General features: G+C 35.0%; 1 pseudogene; it reads left to right on the top strand.

The window, feature by feature from the left end:
- Nucleotides 1–11053: 11053 nt before the first annotated feature.
- Nucleotides 11054–18440, top strand: part of LOC107687445 (synaptotagmin-6-like) — a 43481-nt pseudogene continuing 36094 nt past the window's right edge.

Below are 18440 nucleotides of genomic sequence, written 5' to 3'. Positions count from 1 at the left end.
TATATAAACGATTGTAAGCAAAATTGTTGTGGTTAACAATAGCACAATTGTGGGACAGTAACTGAAATGTATTTATTATTTTATTATAAATTTTACACGTAATAACTATTTAAGTGCTTTGATTATTTTACTCTGATTAGATGATTACATGGTCATATAATGATTATATATAATGGAGTTCCATAGATTAATATGGCCAAGGGTAGAAAGCTAAAATATATATTACAAGGCAAAATATAGCAAAAAGTGATGAATATGTGATGAAAGCATAGTAAAAAGTTTCTAAGACAGTTTTTTTTAATGTAACCTTCATATAACCATGAGAAAAAGGTTAACAGAAAAATAACCATTACAAAGGAAGTTTTAATAAAAATCAACCCAAGGGACACAAGAGTGCTCAGAGTTGAATATACGCAGGGGTTTAAATATGAACATGAGTTAAGTTTTTGGAAGCTGTTAGTGAATTTAATTGGCGCAGGTAGGTTGCGTTTTCTACATGACCTCTTTCCTCTGACATTTCTCACTGTTTCTGCTCTTTCTTTGTTGTGGCTGCTGGGAAACTGTATCTGGGGGTTATCTCTCAGGCTTCTCAGTCTATATTTGTATGTGATGGCAGTTAGTTGTGTGACCTTTTGCTAGATGTCATCAGATTGTTTTGCCCAGTGTATGTGTAATTGCGGTAAATGGCAGCAACCAGAACTTTTCTCTGCCTTCCGTGCGTTAATCTCCAAGATTGCCTTCCAAGCTGTTTTTGTTCATCAGCCGGTCTTATTGATCCAAAGTAAATGAAATTATATGTTACTCTTGTCTCAGCATAGACAGCATTTATTAAAAGTGGAAAAATTGTACATTCAAATAATTGTAGCTATATAATATGTTGAAGTTATTTCAAGAAAAGTTGGCAGTAGCTTAGTGATGGTGATTTCCTCACCATGACCATTTTAAAATTAAATCAAGGGCCAGGAGATGGTGGTGAAAGTTGTATTTATCCACACAAAAATAAATCTCCCGCTCCTGCATCACAGCCAAACATCACATCATTCCACCTGGCTGATTTCAAACATTGAGCGACTGCTATTAGACACAGCACAGCTGGAGAGAGAGCGGCAAACCCGAGCTCAGAAAAAGCTTTATTTAGTACACTGATCTGAGACCAGCTGCACAGACTTTCTTACAATTATAACGTGTGGCATTTGAGATAGGGGCAGCTGCTCCTAGGTCACTGAAAAGTCTCTGTCACTTTCGCTCAGAACTTTGCACTCTCTTGTCTGCTTCGGTGCAGTCAGACTCAGACGGCTCTCGCTGTTGACTCACTGGCTGACCGCACAGCACCCGTAATTTTCCTTTCCATCTTAGGCTTTCAGTTCAGTTACCAGGGTGAATTGGTGCAATTACAGTCATTGGCCAAATTAGGCAGGAGACTTGGGAGAAAAGTTTTAGTGAAATACAATTTTTAAAACTTGTATTTGCCTCATAATATGGACATGAAAACATCTGTCAGCAACAAAAGCCAGGTTAACAATTTTTGAATATCTCTTACTCTGTAAAAAAAAATAGGGTGTTGTAGAATAAAAAAAAAGGGCTTGACATTTTAAGTTCAGTAAAGACATTTGAATACAATAAGTAAGAAATGTAATTTAAATGTCAAGTTGATATGACTTTTATCATTGCAACAATTACCTGTGGATGAAGTTACTAAGAAGAGTTATATGCAAATTATTTTCTTTATCTATCTTAATTAAGTTCAATATTATGTGCTTATTAATTTTCAATAAATCATTTGGTAACACTTTAGAATAGGGAACACATATTCACTACTAACTAAGAGTTTTCCCTGAACAAACTCCTAATTTGCCTGCTCGCCTGAAGTTATGGTTGGGGAGCAGTTGGGGGTTCGGTGCTTTGCTCAAGGGCACCTCAGTCGTGGTATTGAAGGTGGAAGAGAGTGCTGTACATTCACTCCCCCCACCTATAACCCCTGCCGGTATGAGACTCGAACCCACAACCTTGAGTTACGAGTCCGACTCTCTAACCATTAGGCCACGACTTGGTTTAATATGTGCTTTAAAAGCACTAATAAACAGCCAATATGCTAGTAATGTGCATGCTAATAAGCAACTAATTAATAGCAAGAATTGGTCCTTAAAATAAAGTGTTACCAATCATTTAAATAAATTATTATTCTAATTAATTAAAATATTAAATAAATGTAAATAAATTATTTTTTGGTAATTAACAGTTACTCATACAATCATTAATCAAAATATTTTAACTAAATTAGAAGTTCAGCTGTATTAAAGATTTTATAAACTATGACACTTGTCTAAAGAAATGGAAAACACTGGTGTGGCTATTTGTCTCTGTCTCTGATAAATAAATAAAAAAGTAAGATATTAGTTGTACAAGTCACCTGAACAAACAGTGGCAGTGTAAAGTATAAACTGCCACATCTGAGATGACAATGACACATAGCCTTGAATTAATTCCACATCCTCAGCTCGGCTTACAGGAGATGCCACGGCATGTTTGAGTCAGATAGGTGAAGGAGTTTTGACATGCTCTTACAATGCATCTCTCACATCGCCTCAGGTGGAGCAACGATGCCACAGGGACATTAATAACAAAGTAAATATGGAGGGAGAGAGAGGCAGTTGATTTTTGCATTCTTATGTGAACAAATCAGGTCAATTTCACTGAAAAATGCGTGAAAGCAGCTGAAAGTTTGATGTTAGCCTACAGACAGCAATATAAAAAATGTGGAAATCAACGAAATCGACATAACCACACTGCATTCTCATCATTCATTGGACCACTTACAAAACATAAAGAAAAAGTAAATGTAAATTTAGATTTTTTTTTTTTTGCAGCTAATGATTTCTTTTTGGTCAGTTTACAGATTGCGGTTGTATTCAATGAGGAATGATTGAAAGAAAACTTTTTTTAACAAACTCAACTTAATCTGTAAAATGAATTAAATGTAAACTTCAAAGCGATCGGCTGCTTGAAATTGGAGGCAACAGGTGACTAGCGTGTGTCCTCAATATCAGCTTCTGTCTTTTAAGGTAATATTCAGTGTCTGGTCTCCCTTTAAGAGCAGCACATCATTTGCATTCCACCTGTCTCTGTGATCTCCTTTTGGATTAAATCAAAGTTGGCCATGCTCTTCTCTTTTATTTTGCTCTTATCAAAAAGGTTGATTGTGTACAACCTGTTTCATTTCGGACTGAAATTAAAGCACCGTGCTGGAGAAAGGAAATAACCAATTGCATCTGTTACAATTTTGAATGTTTCATGCTACTTGTCAATAGAATAATTGCATCCAAATTTGAGTTTGACATATTAGCTATGTTACTTCACCTGTGTCATCCAAACCAGTGGTTTTCAGTAGGTTGTAACCCCAAAAAACATATCAATTTATCATCATCTTATCAACAAAATGGATAGCAAAATGCTTGATATATCTTTTTTTGTTGTTGCTGTTAAAAGCTGTGCATTCAATTAAACCTTTTTAATGGGGTAATTCTATTGTATTTTAACATCACTTATGTATAACATGGCTTGTTTATGCAGCTGTCATGTTTCATCTTCAATCTATTAAGCGCTCATGTCAACACTTGACATGGCATTTTACCCAGAGAGGGTTTTCTTTTTCCTCAAAATGCTAGTTAAAAGGATAGTTCACCCAAAAAACATTCTGTCATCATTTACTCACCCACCACTTGTTCTAAACCTGTATGCGTTTCTTTCTTCTGTTGAACACAAAAGACAATTGAAGAATGCTGGTAATCAAACAGTTGCCAATGTTGTTTGATTACCAACATTCTTTGAAATATCTTCTTTTTTGATCAGCAGAAAAAAGAAACTCATACAGGGTTTGAGTGTGAATGAATGATGACAGAATTTTCATTTTGGGGGGTGGGGATTTTTTCACACTTTGTTGCACTTGTGTAAAAGTGATTTAAAATGTCTTGCTTGCTATATATGCTGTATTGTACCAGATATTGGATTTAATATTTTATCAACTTGTTTTCTTTCAAATGCTTTTTTTTTCACTAGAATACAATTTTCATAAACAATATATTCATATTAATAAGGATATTTTGTTTACTGTTGTATGATCAATAAGTCTGTTAGTGTGATGGATCATTATTTGATGTAAAATCTGAAACAAAATTAGCTCTGAATCACTGATCAAGGCCAACTTGTTCATTGCAACAGTAGAGTGAAACAATTTTTTTCATTTATAATTTTTTTAATTTAACTTGTGTTTGTAATATTGTACCTTCTTAAATCACCTCCACATTAAACCATTCACTTAAGTGTAATGTTTAATTAAAATAAAGCTTCATTTAACTCATTTCTCTTAGAGACTGCTGGAAATGACACACTATATCATAAATAAGTTCTATCCTCCAAGAGGTGCCTATAAGGGAGATTAATTAGCATGCAGGCAGAGTTTGATTACAGGGTTCAACATGTAGTCGAGATGAAGGCTCATTTTTTATGCAATCAAATGTAACCTCTAAGAAATGTCCTTGTACAACAGTAATGAAGGTATAGTGTTGGAAATGTGATGCTTTGATAAACGGACATGATATGATCGCAGAAGATGAGTGAAACTGCTGCCCTCATATCCTTTGCTTCCTCTGAAGTTTATGAAGCTGATGGCAAAATTGTAATTCCAATAGGTTACTGCATGGTTCCCTGTAAGCTTTATTTAAAATTGGATGCACTTCCTCTGGGGTTGGATTATATTTGCTGATGGTCACGGTTATGTTTTATGGATGTCATATTTCCAAGTTTTTTCCTTGTATTCATAGGGCCACAAATTGACTAGACATCATATTCTTCCATTTGAACCAAATGCATTCTGTGTGTTTATAAATGTAGCATTTCTATCTGTACCATTAAACAGTACTTGATTAGCATGATTTGAATAAGCAGCCTCTTATGCCATGTGACAGCCAGACAGAGAAGTTTTGCACCTGCAGGTATAGCCTTATCACTTCAGAGATTTATCACTGCTCATGGACAGACTCCAAACTCTTGGAATTAACTTTAGTTATCTGAATAAAAAATCTAGTTTAAAGGGGGTAGTTTAAAATAGGACAATAATATGACAGGATTTGGGGGCAATTTTTGATGTAATAGTTAAAACAGGTCATTTTTCCAAGTAGTATAAATATTTCCATGGTCCATGCAAAATCATCACTAGTATTTACTGTAAAAATAATTTTTCAAAGTTGTAAATAACACAAAGATTATTGGAGTATGTTTTAAAAGAAAATGTCATTTCAGTTTTTCTACATTTAATTAAGTGTTTTACTTGCCATTTCTTTGTAATTGTTTGTAAAAAAATAAAAAAAATAAAAAAAATTACTAGCAGTTTCTGAACGAAAATTGTTTCTTGACCAATTTTTTTTCCTTATATCACTGAACTGAATGTCATGACATGTCTTTATGAGGCATTTCAGAAAAAAAGAAGTTTAATTGATATTTAAATTCTACTTAAAATTCTATTTGTGTGTGTTCCAACATCATTTGTGTTTGAAATGAACTGAGGGTGTGTAAATAATGACTAATTTGAAATTGACAAAAAATTTACTAAAAATAATATGACTCATTTTTACACCTTTAAGAATATAAAAAGGTTAGGGGAAAATATGACGATGTGATAATGATTTTTACACTACAACATATTGGTCTGTTCATTTTTGTTTTTTTTTTACTTCACAGGTAAAATTAACTTAATGAATAATAATTAAAAATGCATTACCTTCCCCATTGTTGAAATCTTGTTCTGCCTGACTGGAGCTGATTGACAGTGTCTCACAAAAGTGAGTACAACTGAAAATAAACACAGTGTTGTATCCTTCCAGATAAAATGTTGAATCAATAAAGTCTTGAGATGCTGAATCAATATTGAGATTATGGTTTGTGTCAATATTTAGTTTTTTAAAGCAGATATAGCAGCTACAAACAACATCCTAAATGGTAAAGGAATAAGTTATTATTATTTTTTTGCCCTAAATGTAATAAAGTTATGCAAATTCCTAGAAATCTGAAATAAACATTTATCAACAATCCAATGATGATTGTAATCAGACCCAATCAGTTTTTGATTAGCCTCTATTTATTACGCTGAAATTGCCCTAATGAAAAGGTGTAGTTCTCTTCTGTTTAGATTATAGAAAAGAGGCTGAGACTGCGTCAATGGAGTGATTTGAGTTGCTTGAGGAAATTAGTGAACATGAAGGAGCATGAATAACCGAAGTGTCAGTTCAGCCTTTCCTCTGTGGCAGAGTCTCTAACGCCTGTCATCCCTCGCTTTTCACAATCAGATCAGTGCAGCCAGAAGAAATAACAATCTAATGATGTAGAAAGAAAGAAAAACAGTTTATGTGAGCACCTGCTTAACACTGTGTGGTCAGTGGAAAACATGCCATTGCCAAAAGCAGGTTTATGATGCTGATGATGGTACTGGAGGGGTGATTCTGATCCAGTTACAAAATATTATAGTACATTTGGGTGTTTTTTCAACATTTATGTCCCACTTTTATGCGTTCAGTATTAAATCTAACAATTTTTAGTTTTTTTGCGATATGAAGGTGACAATACAACTGCTTTCATTGCTCATTGTTTTGTTTTATTTATTAATTTTTTTGCTATAATCTTTTTGCCAATAAATAATTTGTGATGTGATGGAAATAACACTGCAAGGAAAAACAACAAACTTTCTGTGCTTGTATGTACACTATTGGAAATAGACAAATTAAACAAGCTAGTAATGACATGAAAAGTGTGTTTGAAGAGACTATTTTCTAAGACTACAGGACCAAAAATGCCTTTGCTGAAGACACCCATTTCAGAATCACGAAATACATCATTCTTTCTGACTAAGTATTATTTCTTATTGATGCCCTGCTATAAAAACATCAAGTACTGAGCCACATAAAACTGAGAATTATAGGTCTGCTGGTCTAATCATGACACTGTGATATCACAACACAATAATAAAATGAAGTTTTGCCCTATTGCACTCTATAACCACGGAGGCATTTATCTAATAGTTTCTCTCTGTGATGGAATAACCCTTTATTATAGACAAACATGTATCATTTGACACTTCAGGGTCCAAAGTGCAGATAAAGAAAGAGGAATGCATGAGTCTAAACGAACAGCTTTGTTAAGCCCTTAGACTAAACTGACTCTGTTCTACTATGACTACCAGGGGATTTGTATGAGGATAAGCAGTAATAATTATATTCAGTCAATATTCAGTAAGTTATTATTGAAAGATTACAATATTTATTATATTTACAGAAATTATGATTACTATTCTGTGTCACATCTTTAATTCAATGAAACTCATTGTTTTGAGCTGCCCAGTATTTAATGAACTATACAAAGCCTATTAGGAAACTGTGTGGGTATGTTTATTCATTTTATTATTTACTTTATTTGCTTGAATTTAGATTCAGCTGTGTTGTGCGTGTATATCATTCTCAAACGAATATAGAAATGGGTAATTCGAATCAGTGCTGGAATCAGTTAATTATTTTACACTGCATACTCTTTGGCGTGTGAAATGAAAGTGAAATAAATATCAGATTAAATTTAATTCCTTGCAGTTTACCTGACCTGACTGTAATTTACCTGGCCCTTTGTCTCAGAATTTTTTATTTAGTACATTTTTATTTTAGGTGGAATTTTTAAAAAGAATTGGTTATTGTATATTTATATGATATATTTATTTATACTTTGTGTGTGTATATGTACACAGTACTTATGTAAGATTTTGTTAATCTCATAATATATTTATTTTAGTCCATTTAACCACAGCACTGTAAAATCCAATAGTTTACCTTACTTAGATTTAATTAGTTATCTTTACTTAGTTGTTATACTTACTAGGTTTTATTAAGTTACAGCTACTTTCAAGGCAAATAAAACAATTTACTTACTGTTTTGAGTGACACTTACTTAAAGGGGTCATATGATGCGATTTCAAGTTTTCCTTTTTCTTTGGAGTGTTACAAGCTCTTGGTGCATAAAGAAGATCTGTAAAGTTGCAAAGACTAAAGTCTCAAATCCAAAGAGATATTCTTTATAAAAGTTAAGAGTCAGCCACGCCTACCTAAAACGGCTCGTTCTAACACGCCCCCACATATCTACGTCAATATGTGGAAATATTAGCATAATGCCGCCCAAATGTGCACGCAAAGAAAGAAGGCATGGTTTCAGGAACAGCACTAATAGAAGAGTACAAGGCTGGCTGTGCACAAAGGCTATTTCTAAAAAAAAAAAAAAGTGTCAATTCCTACTTTGCTATGACAATCTGACGCTTCTGGTTCTGAATCAGCGACTGTAAGTATGTTTCAGTTAAAGTAATTGACCTTTATGATGTTGTAGCAGTTGATATTTAAAAATTTCTCTATATTTGTGTCTTCCAGTGTGACATTCCAATCATACGGAAATGGTGGACTCCAGATGGTTTTCTCTGAAAGGTACTGGACATTTCCTCCAGCACACCATTACATTTGCACTCCCTTCTGACCAATTTGAAATTACCCAAGATACATGTATATTACAGTGCAGAAACCCTATAAGAGGCCCTTCCAATTGGATAACAGGCTACGCTTGTGAGGTATGTCTCAAATCTATCTATCTATCTATCTATCTATCTATCTGTCTGTCTGTCTGTCTGTCTGTCACGAATCCTGTCCATGGACTTCCGTTCAATCACCACCAGAGGTCACCCTTCCATTACATTGACTCTCTTTTAGGGGGGCGTGGCAGAGTCTTAACTTTGATAAAGAATATCTCTTTGGATTTGAGACTTTAGTCTTTGCAACTTCAGGGATCTTATCTATTCACGAACAGCTTGTAACACTCCAAAGAGAAAGGAAAACTTGAAATCACATCATATGACCCCTTTAATAGACTTTTAGAGTCTTAATAGACCCATCTCCTCAATGTCTGCAGTTATCTTTCACTAGTTGCATTCACTCGTTTCCCAAAGTCATCTTGAATGTTGAATTTTCAATACAACTGAAATATTTGAGAGTACATCACATAAGCTAACTTCATAAATTGATGTTGATTTTCCTAAAATATTTTTTTTTTACTCACCACTCATCACTTTTTTTTACTTTGGTTGGGCAACTTGGAACTTCATTTATGTTACTATAATTTTTTTTCTGTTAATGCAGCAATGCATCATGAAGTCAGAATTATTTGATTTCAAGGGAAGAAAAGTAATAAATAGATTGCTTTTAGAAGATGATCTATCTTCTAAATACAAGTTAATGTATTTTGTTGTGTGTTCATTAACGAACTTTTTCAAATTAAATTTTTCATAAATACCTTGAGATGCTTTTGATTGGGTTTATATAATAAATAATGTGTGGTAATATGCTGAAGTCACACCCAGACTTAAACATTCAGCACGTGAATCACAACAATGGTAACAATTCAATTCCATTTTTTTTTTCATGTATTGCAACAATAACCATTTTATTTGCTCTTTTTGTTGTGCTACTACTGACACAAGACAGCAAATAAAATTGGCAAATAAAATCAACTGTAAAACAAAGCAACTGCATAATTTATTCATGCCACAATGAACTCTGGGAGTCAGTGAGTAGCTATACTAAGTCACGAGTAAACCTAAATGAAAGGATCAAGTACCCCCTACAGTTCTTTTTTAGTTACTAGAACTCTTGTGTAAGTAAACTATACTAATTAAGCATTTGTCAGTACAACATACTATTCCTATTTCACTTTACTTAGTTTTTTCAAGGCAATCGGTTTGCATGCTTTTTTTAAGTAAGCCCAACTAATTCGATTTTACAGTGAGGCTGTCAAAAGCATTTAATTTCTACTTGATTTTATGGGTTTTAACTCGATTGTCATCAGTACTTAATTTCAGAGTGTTTAAAAAAAGTGCAGTGAACTCATCACTGCTGGTCATCACTTTGTTTTTGTAAGGCTGCAATTAAACTTTAGTCAGTTTTAGTGGGTTGACATATTTTAGCAGTGTAATGGTGCAGTGAAGGCTTTGTTGAACTGAGTATATTGTATTTTTAGGTTCATTAGTTCATTAGATTTTTCATAATTTATTTTGTATTATATAAAATAATATTATATATATATATATATATATATATATATATATATAGCAAATAATGTTTTATATAGATGTGTGTATATTTATATCTGTTTTTCTTTACAGATACAAAATAGCCCATAACACTGATTCCTCTTGACAGTTCAGATGCATGAAGTTAATACGGCTGTTGACTGAGTGCTCTGAACATATTAAAATCTCTATATATCACATCGGCAGTGAATATGTAAACACAGTTAACTACAAACAGCCACATATAGTTACAGTCATCATAAAACAGGAATTAGAGTAATGAATCATCCACATAGTCACGCTACAGAAGTGTCATTAAAGACACAAATAGTACATACACAAGCAGACACACTATTCCCTCTGCTCACACATATGCACACAGGGCTCTGATCTCTGAGGACAGGCTTTGAGGAGGAGGAGGCGGCACTGAGGGACACATCGACCTGAGAAAAACAAGCCCAATGGTCATAATGAGAGGCTTTTTATTACAGGGCGCAGGAATTGGTGTGGGGCGGGGGTGCCGAGGGCAAAGAGGGGCTGAAGGAGGCAGATGCTCAGCGCTGTATAATCACAGCCTCCCTTCTGCACCACTGGACTCATTTGGTGCATTTCATTTGTGGATCTTGAGATTAAATGTGATGCAATAATGCCATCTCTGGAATACCTGAGGGCGTTAGTGAATCATTAAGCACTGCACACACACGTGTATGATACACCCACATAAATGCACAAATAAAAACTGTCACACACACACACACACACACATTCTTGCACATGCACTTGAGGAACAATAAGAATCAGCAGCAGGAGAAACTTGCGTTCATGTGGGTGCTTCAGCGGTGCTGTGGGTGAAAGGGGGTGTGTTCGGATCCTGCTGGAGGAGCCAGTAATGCCGAGGATGCGTTAGGGAGCATGACTGCTGCCGGAAAGGGGCATGACATGATCTGTCAGAAGGCAGTGTCTCTCATAGTTGACCTCTGTACACAGGACAGCCCGCGGCTGGACCACAACACCTGTGAGGAGCTCCTCTTTCTCAAGTCCAATCAAGAGTACAACCACAAGGATACGGGTAATGACCAGTCTTTTCCTTTAGATTTATGGTTCTGCTGCTTGTAGAGCAGATTGTGTTGTTATTGATGGTGTTTTTCTGAATGAGAATCTACTTTTAATCAGAAATACTCTTATTTTGGCTCAGAAACCACTGTGAAACAGAGCCAGTCTGGAATCAAGTTAAAAATGACCTACTCTCTGGATAGCATCACTCACGGTTTGACTGCCTTCCTGCGTGGGTTGTAGTGGGAATAATTATTTAAGTCCAAAACAGCCAGCACTGCCAGACAAAGATTCCTATCAGACGATACTGTTAAGAAAATTAATTTGGCAATAACTGTTTCAGTGTCCCCGAGAGATAAAAAAAAAAAAAGTTTGTATTTGCCACAGTGCTTATGCATTGTGACAGAAAAATTATTGTGTGTTCATGCTTTTATCAGATGTTTGATCATAAAACGTTTGATCATGTGTGGAAACCTCATCTGAAACCTTTTTTTTTTTTTTTTTTTTTTAACGGCGCTTTTTATTTAACTTCTAAAAAACGTTTGATCATGTGTGGAAACCCCATCTGAAACCTTTTTTTTTTTTTTTTTTTTGTAACAGGCATAGATTCAACATTTTTTCTTGAGTTGGGGTCCCATAGATCTGTTAGAACATAAATAAATGGCCTTTTTTGATAAATTAAGTGCATTTTAATGTCATTAATTAGAATTTTTAGTGACATAAGGGGGCTTGGAAAGTTGTAATTAATGTGCGCATCTGTGAAATCATTGAAGATGAAAGTGCAATAACTTTTTAAAATGCATTGCATTAAAAACAACCATGTTACATTTATTAGAAAACAATTGTTTGAAAAATCATATTATTCATCTTTTATTATTATTAATTGTTATTGTTATTTTTTTGTTAATATATAAAAAAAAACATTGCATTAAAATCAATCATTTTATATTTAATCAAAACAAACATTTTATTAATATACTTTTAAAGCTAATGTAAAATGGCTGCTTTTAATGTTTATTGTATTTGTAAGCTTTAAACACACACACGCACACACAAGCTTTAAACGTAAGCTTTTTGCATTCAAATCAATAATACAATTATAATTGCATCAAAAAAGAAAAAAGAAAAACATTTAAAAAATAAAAAAGTTTCACTATATTGTGTAACAAAATATATAGCATTTTATTATTAATATATTTTAAATTATAATTTAAAATGGCTGCTTTTAATGTTATGTATATTGCATATTTAAATATATTCTATAATGTATTTTTGTTAAAAAGTAAAAAGTTATTTATTTAAATTCTTAAATTAACTTGAGGAGAGTCTTAGATATAAGGGCTTTTTGAAGGTCTCTTATATTATTTTGTTTTGTTCAATCAATTTGCTTGCAACCAGACTGGAGGTATTTTTGGCTGGTTTTGTTTTTGTCATTCTGCCATGTCGATGTGTTGACAGACCCCTGCTTGGAAGAAATGTGTCAAGTGAATGTACACAAAAATCTTGTCACATTGTATTAACCTCACTAGACAAATCAAAGGCCCTCCAGCCCACCATTGGCATCCACAGCTTAGCCGTGGGGGCACTAAATGCCACGACATGTTATCAGACCATCACTGAGAATCACTAGTGCCAGATAAAAAATTAATAGAGGCTCTTTTCTTATATTGTTATGCAGATTTAAAACCAAGTGTCGGGTTTCCCTCAGGAGCAATTTGCATGGAAAATCTCACATTGTGAGATAATTGTGCAAGAAGGTGATAATCTTTCATGTCTCAATGACAAAATGTTGTTTTATGTATTATATTTGTTTATCCTTTTGCAGTGTTTCTTCCTGTCTTTTTGCTGTCTGCCAAATCATTACGATTCCGTAAACAAACCAATTTTCGGTGTCTTCAAATGTCAGGAGCCTCATCTTAGACTGAAGCATTCAACATGTGCGTCTGTGATTCCTAATCTCTGACAAATAACATGTTTCTGTGTTTCAAATCCAAGCGCGTCTGTTGCGAGCGCACTGAATTAAATACTACACGACTCCAGAATAGTTTGAAAGTATTCCAGCGTGAAAACCTTCATGGGTTTGGGTACTGAAGCACAGATGCTGTTCAGACACAGTGCGGCTTTGGATGATGGATGGAAAGCCCTGCACAATCCCATTAACAGTCAACAGATGTCTAAAGATGAGACACACACACACACAGTGGAGGAAAAAACAACACTCACCTCTATGAGTTTGGAGTGCTGTTAAACTGAAAGACAGACTGACACCCTCACAGTTGTCCTTGTCCGCATGCAAACCTATTGAAATGATGGATGCCGGATCACATGTAACGTGTCAGATTTCCACATCATCTCTAATTAGATTGTATCTCATTTTCACAATCCCATCATGGCTTTATTAAGCCAGACTCCCTGCAGAGGACATTAGTAGCAGATGATTATTCGTTAGACTGCTGCATTCTTTGAAAGGATGACGAAAGTTTTGCATTGCAGGTGCAGAAAAAAGCATTAGTGCAAAATAAGCCACTTTGTTTGTTGTGCTTTAGAGTTTTGCTCTACATGCAAATACGTTTTCAATAATTCATATGTGTCTCATCAAGTCTTTTATAGAAAACACAGTCTTTACCCCGCAAATTGGCCGCCAGCCATTTTGGCTCGAGAAGATAATAGACTTTTGCTGCACTGGTGTTAACGGAGGCAAATCCAACAGCACTGGCTAATTTACATGATTATTATGTGTCTTTCTGACACCAGGGTAATTGTTGCTGTGGTAGATGAGTGTGTGTGTTGTTGGGGCCCAAGCTTGAGGGGACTGAGGTTTGAAAAGAGAGAGGTGTGAAAACCAATCTTCATCTTTAGACAAAACAAGGACACTGACATATTTTAAGATCAATCAGTGCAAGTTTCTTCCAATTGAAACAGCTCAGACTTACATTTTAGTCTGGGACAGGCTTCAGCCTTGTCTGTGAAACCGGGGGAAAATTCTTAGCATCTTCAATGATGTCAAGCTTCACTTCGGCCACATTGTCAAATAATACCAGTGGACTAGGAAATACTGTATATCAACCAAACTTGTGCTTCTGTGTTATATAATCTAATTAAGAAATGTCACACAAGCAAGAGTGATGTGGTTCACAGCTTTAGTACATTTAAGTACATTCAAATTTCATTCATACTACCCATATTAATACTATACAAAGTATTTTTTAAAGGTCTTGAAGTTAGTTTCAAACCAAATGCAGTACCTACTAGACATGCAGTTTCGGACACAGCTAGTCACTTGTTTTGTTCCTATATGAATCAGTGTTTTTGAACAAATGGGTTGGATGAATGATTAATTGACTCACTCATAATTACAATCACTTATTTTGTTCCTGAACGAATCGGTGTTTGAATAAATTGGTTCAGTGAATTATTCAATTGTTTCCTCATAAAGATGGTGGCTGCATCCAAAACCACATACTCTGTGAGTAGGTACGTCTTTTAAGTAATCCAGGCCATACTGCATTCATCATGTTGTCAGTGTCATGTGACTTACGAGCATGAGTTGCGTCTCTTCTCTGTCATTCACAAATCCTCCCCTGTGGCCTCATGGGATAGTAGTGTCCACCGTATGCACACTTATGAATCTCGCTGGAAGTAGTAGGTCATTTGGGTACTTTTCGCCTACTATGAATAGTCTGAATTTGGAAATACTAATCCTTTCACATACTGTTTTCACCTACTATTTGGTAGGGAAGTATATTCAGAAGCTGCCAGTCTAAGGCACACTTCATGTGCACTTGCTGTCTTGCGGACTTACAATGACCGTATGAGTGTATCCATTAAGTCCACGAGACTGTAGGGTGTCCTATTTGTCATTTTAGCTTTTAGAAGGGTGCTCACAAGCACCCCCTTTGAGGCCACTATTCACACTCGATGCGCAATCCTGCCAAGTGCGCACTGAGGCGAGCTCCGTAGCAGACTTCTACCCAATAGTCAAAGCGGCATTACGTCACGAAATTGCGGACTCAGAGGAAGACTGCAAGGGTTTAGGGTGCGATTTGGGACAGGGCCACTTTCATTCCTGAATGAATCAGTATTTTGAACAAATCAGTTTAGTGAATGATTCATTGACTCAATCATAAAGACCATCACTTGTCGCCACCTACGTGCATAATTATAACCTGCAGAAAGAATCACTGAAAAAATTATATAATATAATTATTTTAACATTATCTTGTAATAAGATCTTTTACAATCCCTCCCCCATTCTCTTCCCTCCCCCAGAGTGATGAGTGAAGAGAAACCCAATAGAAACACGTTGCGCCATTTGTGTGTCCATACAGAAAAGCCTGATATTCTTGGTCTGACCAGAACAGCAGCATAATAGAGTCAACCTACACCAACTGCATGACCAAAGCTGCAGGGTAATTTCTTGACAGATTAATGAAGATAGGGGAGAGGTTGCAGCACCCTCATTGCTAATTGGATGAGAACACTTCATGCTTTACAGACCAAATTGCTAGCAAATTCCACTGCTTTTATAGCCTAACAAAGAATATACATTTTTGAAGAAAAAATGTGCCATTAGCAGTTAGACTCTATGACCCTGTTTACACATGTTATTGAGATCCGTCTCCGGTGATCCGATTACTGCTCAAAATCTGTGTAGTGCGACATGAGTCATCAGTATATTGGAATATCTCCATAAAGTGAACTTTGTCAGTGTTAAATTTCATGGGATCTTTAAACCATATATGGTGAAAGTTTTTGACACCAATTCATTAGAAATTATTTTAGTTTTGTGTACTTATTATTCCTTGTGTCGTATAGAGCCTATCAATCATTGCAAATACATTATATGGCGTGTAATGTGTTCCTTGTCAGTGTAATGCAAATGAGGAAGCATGTTTGGCAGCAAACTCTTCCTCTTGTTCTGTGTCATGCTGTGTTAACAGACAGTCTGGGTGTTACGGTGCAGCAAGAGCATCTGCTCCAACAATGACAAAGCTTTACAGACATTATCTTCCCTGTTTCCTGCAAACTGCTCAGTTGAAGAAGCTGTGCTTTCTTGTAAAGTGTTATCCTCTAAACCCTGCAGTTATGCCCATCGCAGCAGGGGCCGACATTATGGGCATAATGTGAACAAGTATATCATACTTGCTTGCATAATGTGAACCATAATATCATGGTATATCAGGGACAAAAAGAAAAAGATCATATGTGAATTATCTCGCACAAGAATAGATGTTTGTTGTTGTTGTTCTTGCTTTTAAAATTTAAAAGTCACTTTTAAAATTCTCTTTCAGCTAATCAGCGTTACTATAACTACAGCTAAACTAAAACTATTAAAAAACTGGTTGGCTATGACATAACTAAAACATACTGGCTATTTATTTAATAATTTTTTTAAGACAAGACCTTTTATGTGTCTCACCCAGACTTACTGTTTCAGTAGGACAGAAAACTGTACTCATCAAGCAATTGCATGGCATCTTTAAATGTCATATCAGAAAATTTGCTTGCGGCTACATAAATTATATTTTACTAACTGAGGCAATCAGACAGTAATTGAACATTTATGAAAGGATCAAAAGGCATGCTGGTAGAAATTTGGCAAGACAGGCTTATTTGATTTCATGAATGCAAAGTCAATTGTGTACTTTAGAGCTGCATATACAAGGGAGCTAGTTGACATTAACTCCTGTAAATGATACATCTGAAGGTGTTGATTTGTTATGCTTCTGATTTTATTTTCATAATAAACTCTCCTAATAGCATAATCTTCACCTCTTTGTACCATATATTACAATTTCATGCTCTCTGGCCTTTACAAAAACCCAATGGCTGCCTTAATCATGTATGAAAGCTTATGACCTTTTGGTCACTTCTTGAAATTCCAACATGAAAATCTAGAATCCACATAATAATTCATTTTCTTACAGATGACTGTGTTTCACTGCAAAGTAATCCAGCGAGGCGTGTAATTAGGAACAGCATAAGAGTGTATGTTTTTCTGTGATGACAGTGATATGTTCCTCATTGGCTATCTGCTGCTTTAATGTTATAAACTGTGTATGAAAAACAAGCCTCTCGTTCAGCGACAGCACAATGTCTGAAGCCTACTCAACTCATCTGTTTACGCACTGAGCCATTTCAGTTCATTAAACTTCAAAACTGTTATATTGTGCAGCCAAACAATAGACAGCGGTCCAAAAGAAAACCGTTATCTCTCCACACAAGCACTCTCGTAATAAAATTGTGGATTGAATTGAATTTGGAGTGCACACCTCACCAAACCGCAGGCCCATCTCGTAAAAAAATGCATTCGTGAGTTGCGGGTCGAGGTAGATGTAATGTAATTAGAAAATGTGTGATGTACATGGAAAAAATGTGGAATGAATGCAGTAACCATTAAAACAGGTGCTGGAGGGGGCGAGTAAAGGGTCGGGAAATGAGACCCATGCTGCATGTTAAACAGCTACGAGGAGTCATAGGTGGCTTGTGTGAAGGGAACATTTTGCTCCAACCGTCTGATATGAATGTCTAAAATTAATGGTGTCTTTAAAATGAGATCTCTGTCCTGCCTGTCACCTGAGGAAAACTTGGGAACATTGTTTTCCTTCCCATCAGTGGCCAAGAGCGATATCTGTTTATTTATGGAACCCATTTCTGCCTCGGAGTAAAATCATTAAATTAATAGATGAAAAACATAATTCATAATTGAGACTTCATATCTCACAACTGCAATTACAATTGTGACTTAATGCTTAGAATTGAGACCTTATATCTCAATTGTGACTTTAATTTTGTAATTATGGCTTAAAATCTCAAAACTGTAACTTTGTCTCACAATTGCGACCTTATTTTTTTTAGTAATTGTGTCTTTATATCTCACAGTTGTGCTTTTTTTGTTGTAATTGTGTCTTGCTGTCTCACAATTGGTACATTATTTGTTGTAAGTCTTATTTCATATCTCATAATTCCATTTTTGGTTTAAAATTGTGTCTAATTTTTAGTAATTGCATCTTTACATCTTTATTTGTCGTAAATGTATCTTGATATATCACATATATCATTTCTTAGAATTGCAGCTTTGTATCTCAAATATATTGTATAAATCTTTCTTAAATCTTATAATTGTAGTTTTATATTGCACTGACTTTTTCCAATTGTGACTAAATTTTTTATTTTAAAACATTGAAAAAGAAATGGTCTTGCATGTCTTGCATATTACACTATAGTAAAATCTTTAGAGATTGCA

The sequence above is a fragment of the Sinocyclocheilus anshuiensis genome, unplaced genomic scaffold, assembly GCF_001515605.1.
Source record: "Sinocyclocheilus anshuiensis isolate Anshui unplaced genomic scaffold, SAMN03320099.WGS_v1.1 scaffold1114, whole genome shotgun sequence".
NCBI lineage: Eukaryota > Metazoa > Chordata > Actinopteri > Cypriniformes > Cyprinidae > Sinocyclocheilus > Sinocyclocheilus anshuiensis.
Note: the sequence above shows the minus strand (reverse complement) of the source record. Positions and strands in the feature narration are given on the sequence as shown.